The sequence below is a fragment of the Antechinus flavipes genome, chromosome 3 (assembly GCF_016432865.1).
Source record: "Antechinus flavipes isolate AdamAnt ecotype Samford, QLD, Australia chromosome 3, AdamAnt_v2, whole genome shotgun sequence".
In the NCBI taxonomy this organism is placed as follows: Eukaryota; Metazoa; Chordata; class Mammalia; order Dasyuromorphia; family Dasyuridae; genus Antechinus; species Antechinus flavipes.
In genome coordinates this window covers 234,099,917-234,115,231 of record NC_067400.1, presented here as the reverse complement: position 1 = coordinate 234,115,231, position 15,315 = coordinate 234,099,917, and positions in this window count along the sequence as shown.

Below are 15,315 nucleotides of genomic sequence, written 5' to 3'. Positions count from 1 at the left end.
AGTGGCAGAAATAGCTTTTCTTTTTGATATAAAGAGATGCAACATCACGCATTCTATTTTATGTGTGCATGTTACAATCAGACATCAAATGGCATGCTCTACTCCCCAGGGGAAGAATCAACAAAGAAAGAAAAATGTAGCTCCTGTAATCTATGAAAAACATCCACCTTTTCAGCTTATTCAGGTTTTATGCTCTATGGAAATTTTTCAGTAACTCTTGTACTCTGGACTCATTAGGAAAGCATGCATTTAAAAAGCAAGCATTCTCCATGTTAGGCAAGGGCTGGAATTCATAAAATTTTGTCCAAGTAAACATATAAATCGTGAAACCCTGCATTGAATATGTGACTGTCTTTTCTGGTGTTTAACGATGTTCTGTCAAAAATAGTTATTTCATTTGTCTATTGTCTTTAAAATTTTTCTCTGTAAATTGTGTCAAAACTCTTAGAAAAAAAGTACAGTCTGAGTATATTCATTTTTTTTACTTGCCTCCCCTCGGCTCCCATTTCAGGGAAGAATATTCATTATTTGCACAAAGAATGCATCATCCTCTGTTAGGCATTTCTTCTATTTTTTTTTTCAATCAATCTTTTGGAACATTGTCTCCAGCACAGAATGTCTACATATGCAGCATGCATAGCAAAGCAGAAGGCCCATTTAAATCTAACATTTCAAAGACATTAACTCAAATTAGTGACTACTATCAGAATGTTAGCTAAATCATCACATCAAATTCATTAAAAAATGAAATATGTGAAGACAACATAATTGTATCTCCCTGGGTTTACTGTTTATATAAATCCAAAGGCTTTCTCTCAGTCTTGGCTCTTCTTGACTTTTTTTTTTTTTTGCATTTGGCAATGTTCAATTACTAAATTTTTAAATCAGTGCCTGCTACATCTGTGCCTCAGTGTTAGGAATTGGGGATACGAAAAGTACAAAAATGGAGCCTCCTTGATTTTTCCTATAGTCTATTGAGGAAATATACATAAAAGTGTACCCAAAATAAAAGCAAGGTAATTTCTTTTTTGGGGATCGGTGGAGTACTAACAGTTGAGAGGAGGAAAATATCTCATGTAGAAGGCAACAATTTGAGGTGGGCTTTGAAGACATTAGAGACTCTATGAAGCAGAAATAGTAACACCATCCTTGAAACCATCTTTATTCATCTTTCATGACAATATTCTCTCATAGCTTCCCCCTTGACTTTCCAATCTCTTTTATGTTTCTGTCTCTGAGACACCTTCCTTTTTCTGACTCCTAGATGTGGACAGCTCCTAAGGCTCTATTCTTTACTCTCCCTCTTGGGAAATCTTAAATATTCCTTTGCTTAATACAAACAATCCCAGCTCTGTATCTCCAGCCTTTCCCAATTTTTTTTTTGTCAAGTTTCAGTTCATCATCTCCAACTGTCTCCTGTATGATTCTAAGTCATTCACTTGCATGCTTTATCAATGTATCAAATCCAATATGTCTAAAAATATCTATCATCTTATTCCTAAAAACCAGTTCTTTCTTTTGACTAGCTAGTATAGTGCAAAGCTTCTTAAACTGTGGGTTGTAACCCTACATGGGGTCACATAAATAAATGTTGTGGTCACAAAATTTTGATTTATTGTCAGCAAATGTTTAGTTTGTATACTTATTTTTTGTACCTATATACTTGGGATCAAATAAAAACTTCTTGGGCAAAAAGGGATTGCAAGTAGAAAAAGTTTAAAAAGCCCTGGTGTAGTAGAGAGACCATGGCCTTAGAATCAAGATCTAGATTCAAATCCTGCCTCATGCATACTCTGGACTTCAATTTTTTCATCTGTAAAAAGTTATTATAATAGCATTTTTCTTATAAGTTTGTTAAAAAGGATCAAATAAGATAATGTGTGAAACACTTTGCAAAGCTTAAAAATGCTATATAATATTTACTCTTCTCCTCCTCTTTCCCCTTCTTTCTAGATGTGTGACCTTAGTCAAATCATTTAATCCTTCTTTCTCTAAATCCTCATCTGGACATAATGCAGGACTTTTTAAACTATTTAATTTAAAAGTATAATCATATTATACGATGATCAATTCTGATGGACATGGCTATTTTCCACAGTGAAGTGATTCAGGCCAGTTCCAATGATCTTGTGATGGAAGCACCATCTGCATCCAAAGAGGGAACTGTGGAACCTGAGTGTGGATTACAACACAGTATTTTTCCTCTTTTTTGCTTTTGTTTATTTTGTTTATTTTCTCATTTTTTTCCTTTTTGATCTGATTTTTCTTGTGTAGTTTGAAAATTGTGGGAAAATATATAGAAGAACTGCACGTGTTTAAACATATATTGTATTATTTGCCATCTAGAAGAGGGGGTGGAGGGAGGAGGGAGGAAAAAAAATTGGAACACAAGGTTTTGCAAAGGCGAATGTTGAAAATTATCTATATATATGTTTTGAAAATAAAAAAGCTTTTTAATAAAAAGTATAATCACAAATATACAAACACACTTCTCCCAACATGTGGGAATCATAATCTTTTACTTTAGTCTCTAGGTAGAAAGGGAATGAAATTGATAATTTAGCTCAGATCCCATTGAGTATAATCCCAGTTCTAATTTCAAAAAGTCCTCAGCATCCCAGCACCCTGACTTCTCAGGGTTTCCTTGCCTGGCTGAATGTATCACTCTACCTACAATTCTGGCTTCAAGGTTGCCACAGTTCAAACTTGTGGTCCTCTGGGGAGCATCTCTTATACCTGAAACTCAGGACAAACAACATAGAACAGAAACAAACACCACCAGGCCCATTTCTTGGAGCTGTGGTAAATGAGAGGTAGAGGAAAGTGGGATGCATCTCTCCTTTCTCACTGGTTCAGCTCATGACTGACTGCAGTAGATAGGAGTTTTTGAAGAGATTGCAGCTGAAAAAGATGGCAGGAAAGAGTGACAGGCTCAGTCTCATAAATTTTAAAGATTCAGACAGCCAGGTGAAGAAGGCTGCTCCACTTACATACTAACTCCAGGTTAGATCAAAAAGGCATGTTTAAAGGCCCCTCAAAGCCAACTGAACACGCCATGAAGCGCTGGCTACTCATAGGATGGGGATGAAATGATGGGCTCTAAGTTCCTACCAATTCTATGTTCCTTCTAGATCATTGGCTCCTCGATGATCCTGTGACTTTCATATTTTTACTACCAATAATCCAATCCTTAAAGCCTCAGAATAAGTGTTTGGGTTCCTCTCAATCATTCTTTACAACAATTTTTTAAACCAAGGGACCTTCTCTTACCTCTGTTCTACCTCTTGGTATCAGTCTTCCAAGGGACTGCAAATAAACCAAGACCAAGAAAGCTGATTGCATTTCTCTTAGGTAAGGATGAAAATCTAGTGAGAGAAATTATGATCTCTCTTTTGTATTTAATAACTAATTACTGAATTAAGACCAAGATTTTTTCCTTTTTCTTCTTTCTCATTCAGGAATCAACCAATGTGGAAAACCTTGGGCAAAAGACTTATCCAGGTTAAGATCTAACCAAAGGAGTAAAAGAAATTCTAAATTTAGTCAAACAGGTAGGTGCCTTCGCATTGTATTTATTCAGACAGGTCTGGGGAAATGTGGATTTTCCATTTTGTCAGATGGGGATATAAAAATTGATAGGTCTCTTTGATCAAAACTTGAGTGATCCAATTTATGTATCCCAGAGACTTTCATTAGAATGAGCCCACATAACATTCACTTTTCATTGTTAACCAATTAAGAGTTGAATGCCTCCCTCACTTTTCCAAGAGCATATGAGTTATCAGCCTGTCATTAGAAGGGTTTTTGGTATTCAAGAGGGCCACTGACTTCTTTTATTAATAATATAATATAACATATTATATTAAATATAATATAATACTACAACCTAGTATTATTAATAAAATGATCAATTACCCAGAAACTATGTTTCTCAAATCTTTTAAAAGTTGTAGTAGTAAGAACAATTCAAAATCAAGTCTCAATTTTAAGAGTCCTGGGAGCTGAAATGCTGGAAGGTGGTCTCTAAAGCACTAAAGCAGATTCAGTATCAAAAGCAAACATCAGAAAAGGTCTCTGAAGTTCACACTACAAGTGACAGGGGGATAAAACCTGAGAGCATCCCCTTCAGCTGATCTATGGGCACCTTTGTGTTTTCGGGTCTGGCCCTGTACATCTAGTCCCATCTTCCAGTTTCTTTTTGAAGGTCTTTACCTGGAGAGCCCCTGCTATTGCCTGATTGTTCTCCATGGCAACAACTGAGTCCTCATGTGTGGTTAGTCATACAACTAAACCTTATGGATTCTTTTTCCAAAAATGTGTTTTACACCTAACTCTTCTTTTAAAAAAAAATTGCACTAGCACTCCTAGTTTGGTATTTTATTATCTTACATTTAGACTATTTCAGTAGCTTCTTGGTTGGTCTCCCTGGAACTAATATGTGTCCCTGCAAAACCAGACTGCTACCAGATTATTTTTCCATATTTGGTGGATTCATGATCTCATTGCTACTGGTGCACTCTCTGCTAAAGCAGATTGTGATCTATCCACACCCTCATCTTGAAGGATTCTTTTTTGTCAATCATCCACAGAGGAATCATCCATAGAACCAAAAACCTTTCCTCTGCTTTAATATTTTGTGGATACCATCTGTTCTCCCTACACATTCTACTTGAGTTCTCTCTCTCTGTGTCTGTGTCTCTTTCTCTGTTCCTGTCTCTATCTCTTCCTCTCTCTATCTCTGTTTCTCTCTGTCTCTCTTTGTATCTTTTTTTCTCTCTCTATTTCTGTCACTCTGTCTCAGTCCCTCTGTTTCTATCTCTCTTTGTCTCTCTCTCTCTTTCTCTGTTTCTGTATCTCTGTCTTTTTCTCTTTGTCAGTTATATCCTTGACGGTGTTTTTACACCAATTCTGACATGCAAGTAGTTGTTAATAATGGGTAAGGGGCACTGGTGTACCTGAGAATGTACAGAGCCTATTGTTAAATTTTCAGTGTGAGCATTTGTATCTCAGAAATCATTAACACTATAAATAAGAGTTTGATATATTATTTTATTGATAATGTAGACCTAAGAACGTGATGTAATAATGTTAATAATGCAAATCAAAATGAAAAGTTTGTTCTATTGTAAATTTTTCCCTCCCAGGAGAACAGGTTATTGAACATTTACCAACAAACCACTGGTAAGGAGATGAAGGGTGAAAATGCAATAAGGTCAACAGTGAGGAGAGTCAAAAAAAAAAGAGATGCGTTCAGTTGCATTTTTTTTAGTCATGTCTGACTCTTTGTGATCCTATTTGGGTGGTTTCCTTTTCCACTCATTTGACAAATGAGGAAACTAAGGCAATGTTAAGTGACATTCCCCGGATCACACAGTTATTAAATGTCTGCAGCTACATTTAAATTCAGAAAACAAGTCTTCCTGACTCCAGGGCCAATATTCTATACTCTGTGCCACTTACCTGTTCAGAAAGAAAGAAATGCTGAAATCTAAAAAGATAAGTTTCAGAATTAAAATAGACATATCCCTCTACCCTCTCTTTGAAAAGGATCTGAAGTATGAATAGTTCAATCACATAAGAAGAGGCCAGCAAGACAATGAATTTGTCCTTGGGCATAGATGGCATTAAATGTATACCTTTGTCCATAATCACTCATCAACTGCAAAATCTGCAGGTAGCTATAATCCATGGAGTTTTAGACTTAGAGCCAGAAAGATCTGAGGTTCAAATCAGATACTTATGAGCTAAGTGATCCTGGGCAAACCACTTCTATCTGCCTCAGTTTCCTCATTTTGAAAATGAGATAATTAGCCCCATCTACCTTCAGAGTTGTGATGATCAAATGAGATATTTCTAAAGCTCTTAGATGACCTTGAAGTGTAATCTAAATGCTAGCTATTATTTTTGTTGTTATTATTATCATAATATTCCAAAGGAATATTGGGAAGAATACTTGACTGAACTGGAACTCAGGTGAGGTGAAATACCTTACATAGGGAACAACAGACTTTGAATCAGGAAGTATGGTTAAATAGAAGACTCTCAACCTCTAACTCGTTTTGCTTGGAGCTTTTCAGAGTTGTCTCTGAGGGAGTAAGTCTGAGGGAGGAGATGCTAAGGCTAAAAGTTATTATTTGGTCAGACACAGAAGATGTCACTGCATCCCAGACCATCACCGGTTGTCCTGACTTCTGTCTTGCCAGTGGGCTTCAATGACTCTGGAAGAAGAGAATGAGCTTGATGACTTTGTGCAACTCTACTTCACTCAAAATCCTATTTATACACACTAGTCAAGAGATCACACCTCCATGTCATTGGTCCTCTTAGAAAACAAAAAATGAACAATAACAAATAAAATTGTTGCCCTAGTTGAAGGCGTAGTAGGACACTATGGCTTAAAAGGAAGGTTGTAACAGCAGAACATGGTGGAATAATCGTCCATTCCATCCCACCAACAGCTGAGGCTGGTGGTCAATCAAGCAACCTTTTTGACTCAGCACAACAATGTCCTGGTCCATCCTTTTGAGAAATAATTCCAGCTGAGCTGCCCATAGAGCAGAGAGGCTTCAAGGAACCAACTTAGTTGGTCAGCAGAGAAACTCATTCATCACTGATTACATGCTACCAAAGAGGCATTAGGATCTCCAGAGAAAGAAAGGATATGGAAACCCTGTGATTCCAGAGTAGTGAATAGCCTTAACTGAAAATATTTCCTATCTATGTATTACCTCCACATGTACCTCATTATAATTGCTATTTAACTTCATTCTCATTCTTACCTCTGTGAACTCTCTGTGAGACTTTTGTTGAGGAGTGTGCCCAAGGTAGGAAATTAGGGATGTCATGGAGCCAGCTGAATTGATTCCTGAGCGGCGCTTGTTAAATTTTTTTTCTTTTTCTTGCATATATACATTTTCCAATTATGTATAAAGACAAATTTTGACATTCTTTTTTTATATAAAATTTCGTGTTTCTAAGTTTCTTCCTTTCTTCTGTCCACTCCCTCCCTAAGACCCCCCCCCCCCAAGGTCGGTAAATTTTCAAGGCTTGACTTATTATTTCATTGATTGTCTAAAATCAAGAAAGTGATGGAGAAAGTGTTTAATGATCCAGACTGAATTTAAAAGTATGTCTCAAAATTATATTAAATGTGCAGATTTAGTTTAAAAGTGTGTCTTTTTTCCAATATATGTTTACACATTTATACAGTTATCATGCTACACAAAAAAATCAGATCAAAAAGGAAAAAAATGAGAAAGAAAACAAAGCACAAGCCAACAACAAAAAGAGTGAAAATGCTACGTTGTGGTCCACACTCAGTTCCCACAGTCCCCTTTCTGGGTGTATATGGCTCTCTTCATCACAAGACCATTGGAACTGGTCTGAATCATCTCATTGTTGAAAAGATCCATGTCCATCAGAATTTATCTTCATAAAATCTTTTTTGTTTCTGTGTACAATATTCTGGTTCTGCTCATTTCACTCAGCATCAGTTCATGTAAGTCTCTCCAGGCCTCTCTGAAATCCTCCTGCTGATCATTTCTTATAGAACAATAATATTCCCAAACATTCCTATACTCATTTATTCCTATACTCATTCCATAGATCATTTAGCCATTCCCCAACTGATGGGCAGCCACTCAGTTTTCAGTTTCTTGCCACTACCAAAAGGGCTGCCAAAGTCTGTCTTTTTTTTTTTTTTTTTTTTTGAGAACTGGTTGCTAAACATTTCCTAGCATACACCTGGAAAAAATGCTTGAGAATCATTGTCCTTAATATGCCATTTTAGTAAATGCCTTTGTGAAAGAACTTAAGTAAACTTCATTTACTGACTAATTGTTAAGGTAGTTTATGTCGAGTAGGGCAGAGGTTAGCCCCCCACAAGGATGCTGAAAGTAGTTTTGTCCCTAAGAAGATTTACCACATATAAACCTACAGTTCAGAGCTGAATTGCCACAGGCATGAGATTTTCTTTATTCATGTGTCTCCTGGCAAAGTTTCTGCCATGTCTGTGCCCACTCTTGCTCATGAACATGGGCGTACATTGCTGGGAAAGTGTGACTCAAGCTTATGGGTAGACTTATGTTATTTTTATTATTGCATTCACCTTTTTCTTTAGTAAATGTTTCTCAATGAAGAGTTAATAGTTTCATTTGGCTGATTTATTTAAATTGGAAGCACAGTGGTAGATTGTTGGAGGATGCTATTATGAGTAGTAGACCCAGTTACCCCTAGTTACCTTTTAAGAACCCTGTGACTGAGTTGCCCTTGCATTGCTATGTCTTTCAGAAATCACCTCAACTTTCCCTCATGATATGGAAGTATGGTGGGTGGGTAAATGAGCTACTCCAGAAAGAAAGTAACTAGAGGAAGTGTTTGCTGGGTGTTATCATTCAGTAAGTTCCAAATACACCTAGTAGTCAGCATACTTCTATCTTATCCACAATGATACCAAAAAAGACTATGAAATTAATGTTATTTTGAATGAAGTCCTCTACCCCACCTTTGTGTCTCCAGAGCCAAATCAACAACCACTTATTTAATGCCTGCTACATCAAGTGCTGTCCTTGAGTTCTATTTTTGTCTACTGCTTATTAAGTGCTCTCCTTGGGTTCCTTTTTGCTTTCCCAAACCAATGCATGCACATTCAGATTATGATGGGGGATCAGCTTATCTTTATCTGGAGAATAGCTAGGTAGCAAAGTGAATATAGTACTGAATCTGGAATCAGGAAGACTCTTCTTCCTGAATTCAAATCCAGCTTTAGACACTACTAGCTGTGTGGTCCTCAGCAAGTCACTTCACCCTGTTTGCCTTAGTTTCCTCATTTGTAAAATGATCTGGAGAAAGAAATGTCAAACCACTCCAGTATCTTTCCCAAGAAATCCCCAAATGAGGTTCCAAAGAGTTGGACACAACTAAAAATGAGTGAACAACAAAAAGAATTGTAGAAGTGTTGTTTCTAATCAGCTGGGTGTTAAATTGAATGACTTCTGAAATCCCTCTTAACTCTGAGATCTCATGAAAAATGAAAAAAGCAGATCTTATTTGCATGATGTTGAACTTGGTCAACCGATACATTTAAAAATTGTTATTGACTACTATTAAGCAGAATGTGCCTTTTAGGGTGAATTTTTTAGAGATACATCTATGTCTGGTTTTCAGTTCCAACACTTTAAAGAAAATCTAAAGTAAATGTTAGATTTTTTAAAAAGGCAAACAGTTGAATTAGTCTAATTAGTTCTTTTGCCCTGTTTTAATTATTTCCCTTATTCAACATGCTCAGCCCCTTTGTCAGAATTTAAACCCTTTGAGGACAAGAAGTGGCTTTTACCTTTTCTTTGACATTCCAGAACTTAGCATAAAATCTTGAATGTGTTAGCAGCTTAATAAATGTTGATTGATTCATTGTCAGGACCCGGAAAAGTCATTTGTCAACCCTAGACAAGTTTTAAATTGATTCTCTGTGCATGCAAACATTGTGGCCTCTGTACATTACCATCCACTCAATCAAGCATTTATAAATACCTGCTATGTGCCAGGCATTGGGCTTTGAGCCTTCCCTGCTGTTACACATGTGCTTGACATATAAATAAAGCACAGGTTTTTGGCATTAAAACTACATGTATTTGTAATGTATAAAAAACAACAGGAGAAAGAGTTCTTTGTTGTATTCCCCTGTTTAATGCTTGTGCCAACAAAGGAGAAGGTGCCAGTTTAATTCATAACTTTAATGGCATGCCATGGGTGTGATTCAAGTAATAATTCAGAAGAAAAACAAAGAAAAGTTATGCCTATTTGGCAATAACAATGACCTAATCAGCATCTTTAAAAATCCCTCTGTGACAAGCCTTGGGATAAAATAATCCTACCTCTGATTTAGGGAGCAAGGAACAATCTTTCCCTGGATCCTATTAGCCAGATTTTGCTCTATGCTCTATCTTTTAGGATAATAATATAGAGTTGGAAGGAACCTCAAATACTATCTATATGCCAATTCATTTTACAAATGCAGAAACTGAGGCCAAGGAAGTTTAGTGGCTTACTCAAGATATGGATTTGAACATGGTTTTTAACTGCAGAATCAAATGATCTTCTACCAGACTATGTCCAGAAGCTTGTCACTTCTTTGAAAAAAAAAAGAGGTGATATCTCTGAATCTTGGAGAAGCTAACGTATGTTGGTAAAACTCCATGGTTATTCTAAGTGGTTTGGCAATTTAAAAGTGAAGTCCAGACTCCTTACTTTTGCATAAGGCTTGTAAAGCTCATGGAGAGATGAGTTTTCACTGCCATAGAAACTTTAGAGAATTTTTAAGCATAACTAGGTACTAAAAGATTGTTCTTGGTTTTCTCTGTCTCCCTGTCCCTGTCCCTGCTCCTATCCCTGTCCCTGTCCCTCTTCCTCCCTCTCTCTCTTCTCCCTCTCCTTCCCCATCCCCACTATGTATGTGTTGGTAGAAGTAATTTAACTTACTTGTAGGAATTCATATAGTATAGTAGACAGAGTATTGAATTTGAAATCAGAAAAGCCTGGGTTCCAATGTCAATTTCTGACACTTTCTAATTGCCTAGTGAATAAAGACTCAGAATCAGGAAGAACTGGATTCAGGTTCTGCCTGATACATATTGGCTATGTGATCTTGATCAAGTCACTTAAAATGTTGATACTCACACAATTATCCAAGACTACAAATTGCAGCTCTTTATTGGTAGAGGGAGTTTGCTCTTGATCATCTAGCCATGCTATCCATCTATTTTATCTACTCAGTAGTCTCTCTGGGCTTCTTGGGGTGAAGCTTCTGTTTCTTCTCACTTGGGTGCCATGTTGTTTTGGTCCCTCTTCCAGTTATTCTTTCTTACTCTTTGATATAGGGGTATTAACAACTTGTGAGATTCAAAATGTCAGAAAATAGCCAACAGAGTTCATGACAGGAGTCTATGACAGATATCTATAGCCATAAATAGGTGAAGTAAGGTCCCAGATGGCTACTAAAGATTGTTGTGTAGAATCTCTTCTTATAGTAAAAAGATCTGAGAAGATGAGTTGCCATGTCTTGTAAGCAAGTAGATGATCTGTCCACTAATCACACCACATTCAGAAGTAAACTTTTTAAGATGAGTGATTTGTATCAATTGATTTGAATTTGAGACCTCTCTTCCCAGATGCTGAGATGGTAGGAGGGGTTATTGTACCATCATTTTAACTAGAATATTTTTGTACGTGGGTTCTTGGTTTATCTTTTTCAGTAAATGGCCTTTTGCATAAGTAAACTGAGAATAAGCCATTAAATGATATTTGATGCTAATCATTGCATCATACATCAAGAAGATTTGCAATTTCAACTGTCAACACTAAGAGAAGATATCATAATGGGATTTCTAGGTAATAGCATTAAAAAAAAAAAAAAAAAAAACCTCACTGATCCAAAAGGACAAGAAGAGAAACATACCTACCAGCATTTTGAAGCAGCTGGGAAAGGACCAGCAAAGCCTATACCAACCCTATATAAACAGTAATTTCTACCTCTTGAAATAAAAAGAATGATTTGGTGGATAGGTGATGGGAGACATATATATATTTCCTGTCACTGCTATTTAATAAGCAAAGAAGCCTTCACAATGTTCAAAAGAAAATCACAGTTTAGATCAGCGGTTCTCAACCTTTTGTTCTGGGTATCTTTCTATTTTTATAAAGTATTGTGGATCTATCCAAAGAGTTTTGTTTTTTATATTTACAGATATTGACCATGTTATAAATAAAAACTGATTTTGAATTTGTAGACCCTCTGAAAGGGTTTCAGAGATCCTCCAGGATTCTCTGGACCATGATCTGAGAACTTTGATTTAGATAAACCTACTTATTCTAAACACCAAATATTCCTGGATTGCTAAACAGGTAGGACTGAGACTTAATTCATATTTGTTAGAGACATTTATAAATCTCACTCTTGGTTCACTTTCCACTAGCTCAAATGGCTTTTAAAACAAAGATCTAATTATATACAGTGTGCCTTTAACAACTGACATGGTGAGATTTTTATATGTATGAACAACCTCCATTACAGTTTTCACCAGAGAGCTAAAAATACTTCTTGGATCTTGCTCAGTTCTGTTTGCAAGGATTCTTTGATGATTGGGCTGGGGATGACTCCTTTTAGAGATGAAGTATCTAAGGGGCTGAGAGAAGGCAGGAATCCAATTTCTTGACTAACTCTGGTGTTCTTGTCTGTTGAACTAAGGTAAAGTACCTTCTCTATTCTGTAGAATAATATCCAGGACAAATCTTACAGTTCCATTAAAATTGTGGTGGGCAAAGATTCGTGAAAAAGATTCAATGTATCAAGTAATGAACTGATACATTTTACTTTCTACAACAATTTAAACTCTTCTTAGCCTTGATAGAGGTGGGTATTGTGGGCATTTAATGCCATGCTTTGAAATGTACTGCATTAACATAATCCCAAATCCTAGATTTTAAAATATAATGCAAAACAAATAGTTGTTTCTGTTGATCACATTTTAAAACACAGATATTTTTATTTGGAAGTGCCAATTTTGGATCACTTGATTATAGGGATTATAAAGATGCAGTCTGGATCTGTGATTTCCTTGGTATAGGTTTCTTCGAGGTAAAGAAACTTATTTTACCAATGCAGGTCTGTCTGTCTGTCTGTCTGTCTGTCTCTCTGTCTGTTTCTCTCTCTCCTCTCTTTTTTCCTTCTTCTCTTCCTCCCTCTCTCTCTTTGTCCCTCCTTCTCTTTCCTCCCTTCTCTCTTCTCTCTCCCTTTCCCTTCTCTCCCTCCCTTTTCCCTTCTCTCTCTCCTCTCTCTCCCCCTTCCCTTTTTCCTTCCCCATCCAATCACTCAGTTTCTCAAAGACCCTTTTTAAAAATAAACAATAAATGCAATTAAGCAAACCAAACCACATACTCATGTCTGGCAAGATATGACTCATTTTGCACCACCACTCTGTAAAGAGGAGGGAGCCATCCTGCTTCTCTGACAATTTTCTGAAATCGAGATTGGCTACTGCTTCACTCTAGAGTTCTCATATCTTTCAGTGTTAATCTCCTTTATATTGTTCTTGTGCATAAATCTTTACAGTCTTGTTCTGTAAATCAGACTGATTTTTACAGTCTTGTTCTGCAATTACTAGCTTTATTAACTATCTCCTCCCCAACTTCTGTGTCCTAGGTAGGACAGTAATATAGAGGTTAGTTTTAATTAGCATCTTGGAGTTTGTTGACTGGCTTAGAAAGGATTTTTCTATGAGCTCCAGGTTGAATTTTCACACTTTCCTAGTTATGATAGTCTGGGTTAACAAGTCTCAGTGACCTTTTTTTTTTTTTTTTTTTTTTTTTTTTAAACTGAGTGGTTCTTTTGTTAATTTCAGAGATTGAAATTTTATATATCACTAACCATATGTGTCCTACTTTAATAAAGTGCAATGAGTATGGAGCCTTTAAAAATAGTCTTTGCAGGAAACATTAAAAAATGGGGAAAATGCCTCTACAGAACATTGTGTAGTGTTCCAGAACCAACAAAACAGATTCCTTTTGCCCAGGACCATTCAGGATTATAGAAGTCTGTTTTATCTGGCTGATTTTGGGGACATCATAATTTCCAGTGAAAAGCCAGCTAGATGCAATGGAGTATAGAGCACTGGGCTTGGAGTTAGGCCTTAGTTCAAATTTAGTTACAGACATTGCCTGTGTGACCCTGGCAACTAAGTCTCTATTTTTCTCAGTTTCTTCATTTCTAAAATGGGGATAATAATAGCATTTGCCTCCCAGAAATAAAATGAGATAACAAATATGAAGTGCTTTGCAAAACTAAAAATGTTATATAAAGCTTTTAACTATGTCTGTTGAAGTTCTTCATTCACCCTCTGATTGTGAGTTTTGGAAGCTTTCTTCAAGATTCTCTCCATTTGTTGCTGCTTCTTATTTCTTTTTGTCCAGCACCTTCCTCTTCTCCATATTCTTCATGCTCTTCAGGATCTGTGCTGTGATCTCATTTTGGCTCTGGACTTTTCTTTTTATTTTTCTGTGCTCAATCATACCCAGTCCTGATTCTCCCTTGAGCTGCAGAGCACTCCTCTGGATGTGCTCAAAAGTAATCTGATCTAGGGGTGTCCACCAATTGTTCAGTCATTTCAATTGTGTCCTACTCTTTGTGATTCCAGTTGAGGTTTTCTTGGCAAAGATACTGGAGTATTTTGCCATTTCCCTCTTCAGCTCATTTTACAAATGAGGAAATTGAAGAAAATAGGTTTAAGTGACTTTCCCAAAATCACACAGCTAGTGTCTAGATCACATTTTAACTTGGGTGTCCCTCATTCTAAGCTTGCTATTCTATCCACTGGCTCATCTCACTGTCCATGTCCATCTCTTGGTACTTTTTTCAGAATCTAAAGAAGTGAATAGTCTTGATACAAGTTGCCACCATGATTCATGGTAGGTATGCCATTTTCTTATTCCTATTCATTTGATTCAACAGTATTAGGGATATTTAGATAGTGTCATTCCTTCCAGTCATGGTAGAATGGATATGGCTATGTAAATGCAGAGATATGGAAATGGAGAGGCTCCAGGAATACTTTATTGACTCAAGCATTATGCTAGTGGGAGTTGGTCTCTGTTTTCCCAGATTAGTCACTTTTTCAGGATGATAAGAAATCAAAGACAATTTTTAGCTTGTGTTTTCTGGCTGGGGCATACATGATCTTTGCTATTATTAAGTTAGTACATAGATGTCTATATTATCTGGGCTTGCCTGGAAAACTGAAGCTCATGAAGTTCAAATTTTCCTGCATACTTAGGTGTGAGCAAGTTCCATGCTGATGGATTGCCTGTCTATCCAGTCCTTACCATGAAAATGAGAATTCTGACTCATATGCATATACCCTGTCAGTATAAATCTCCCAAAAAACAGCTAATTACTTCTCTTTTTTTATTTTTTTCTGGTTGTATATGTACATTCATTTTTTTAAAAAATACATTTTCTTATGAATCATATTGGGAGAAAAAATCAGAACAAAAAAAAATGAAGAAAAAGAAAAAAAGTAAATATAGCATATGTTGATTTATATTCAGCCATAGTTCTCTCTCTGGATGCAGATAGTATTTTCCATTCAAAGTTTATTGGAATAGCTTTGGATCACTTAACAGTTGAGAAGCAGCACGTCTTTCATAGTTAATAATCTCAGAGTCTTCCTGTTACTGTGTACAATGTATTCTTGGTTCTGCTTGTTTCTCTTAGCATTAGTTCGTGTAAATCTTTCCAGGTCTTTCAAAAATAATTTGTTCATCATT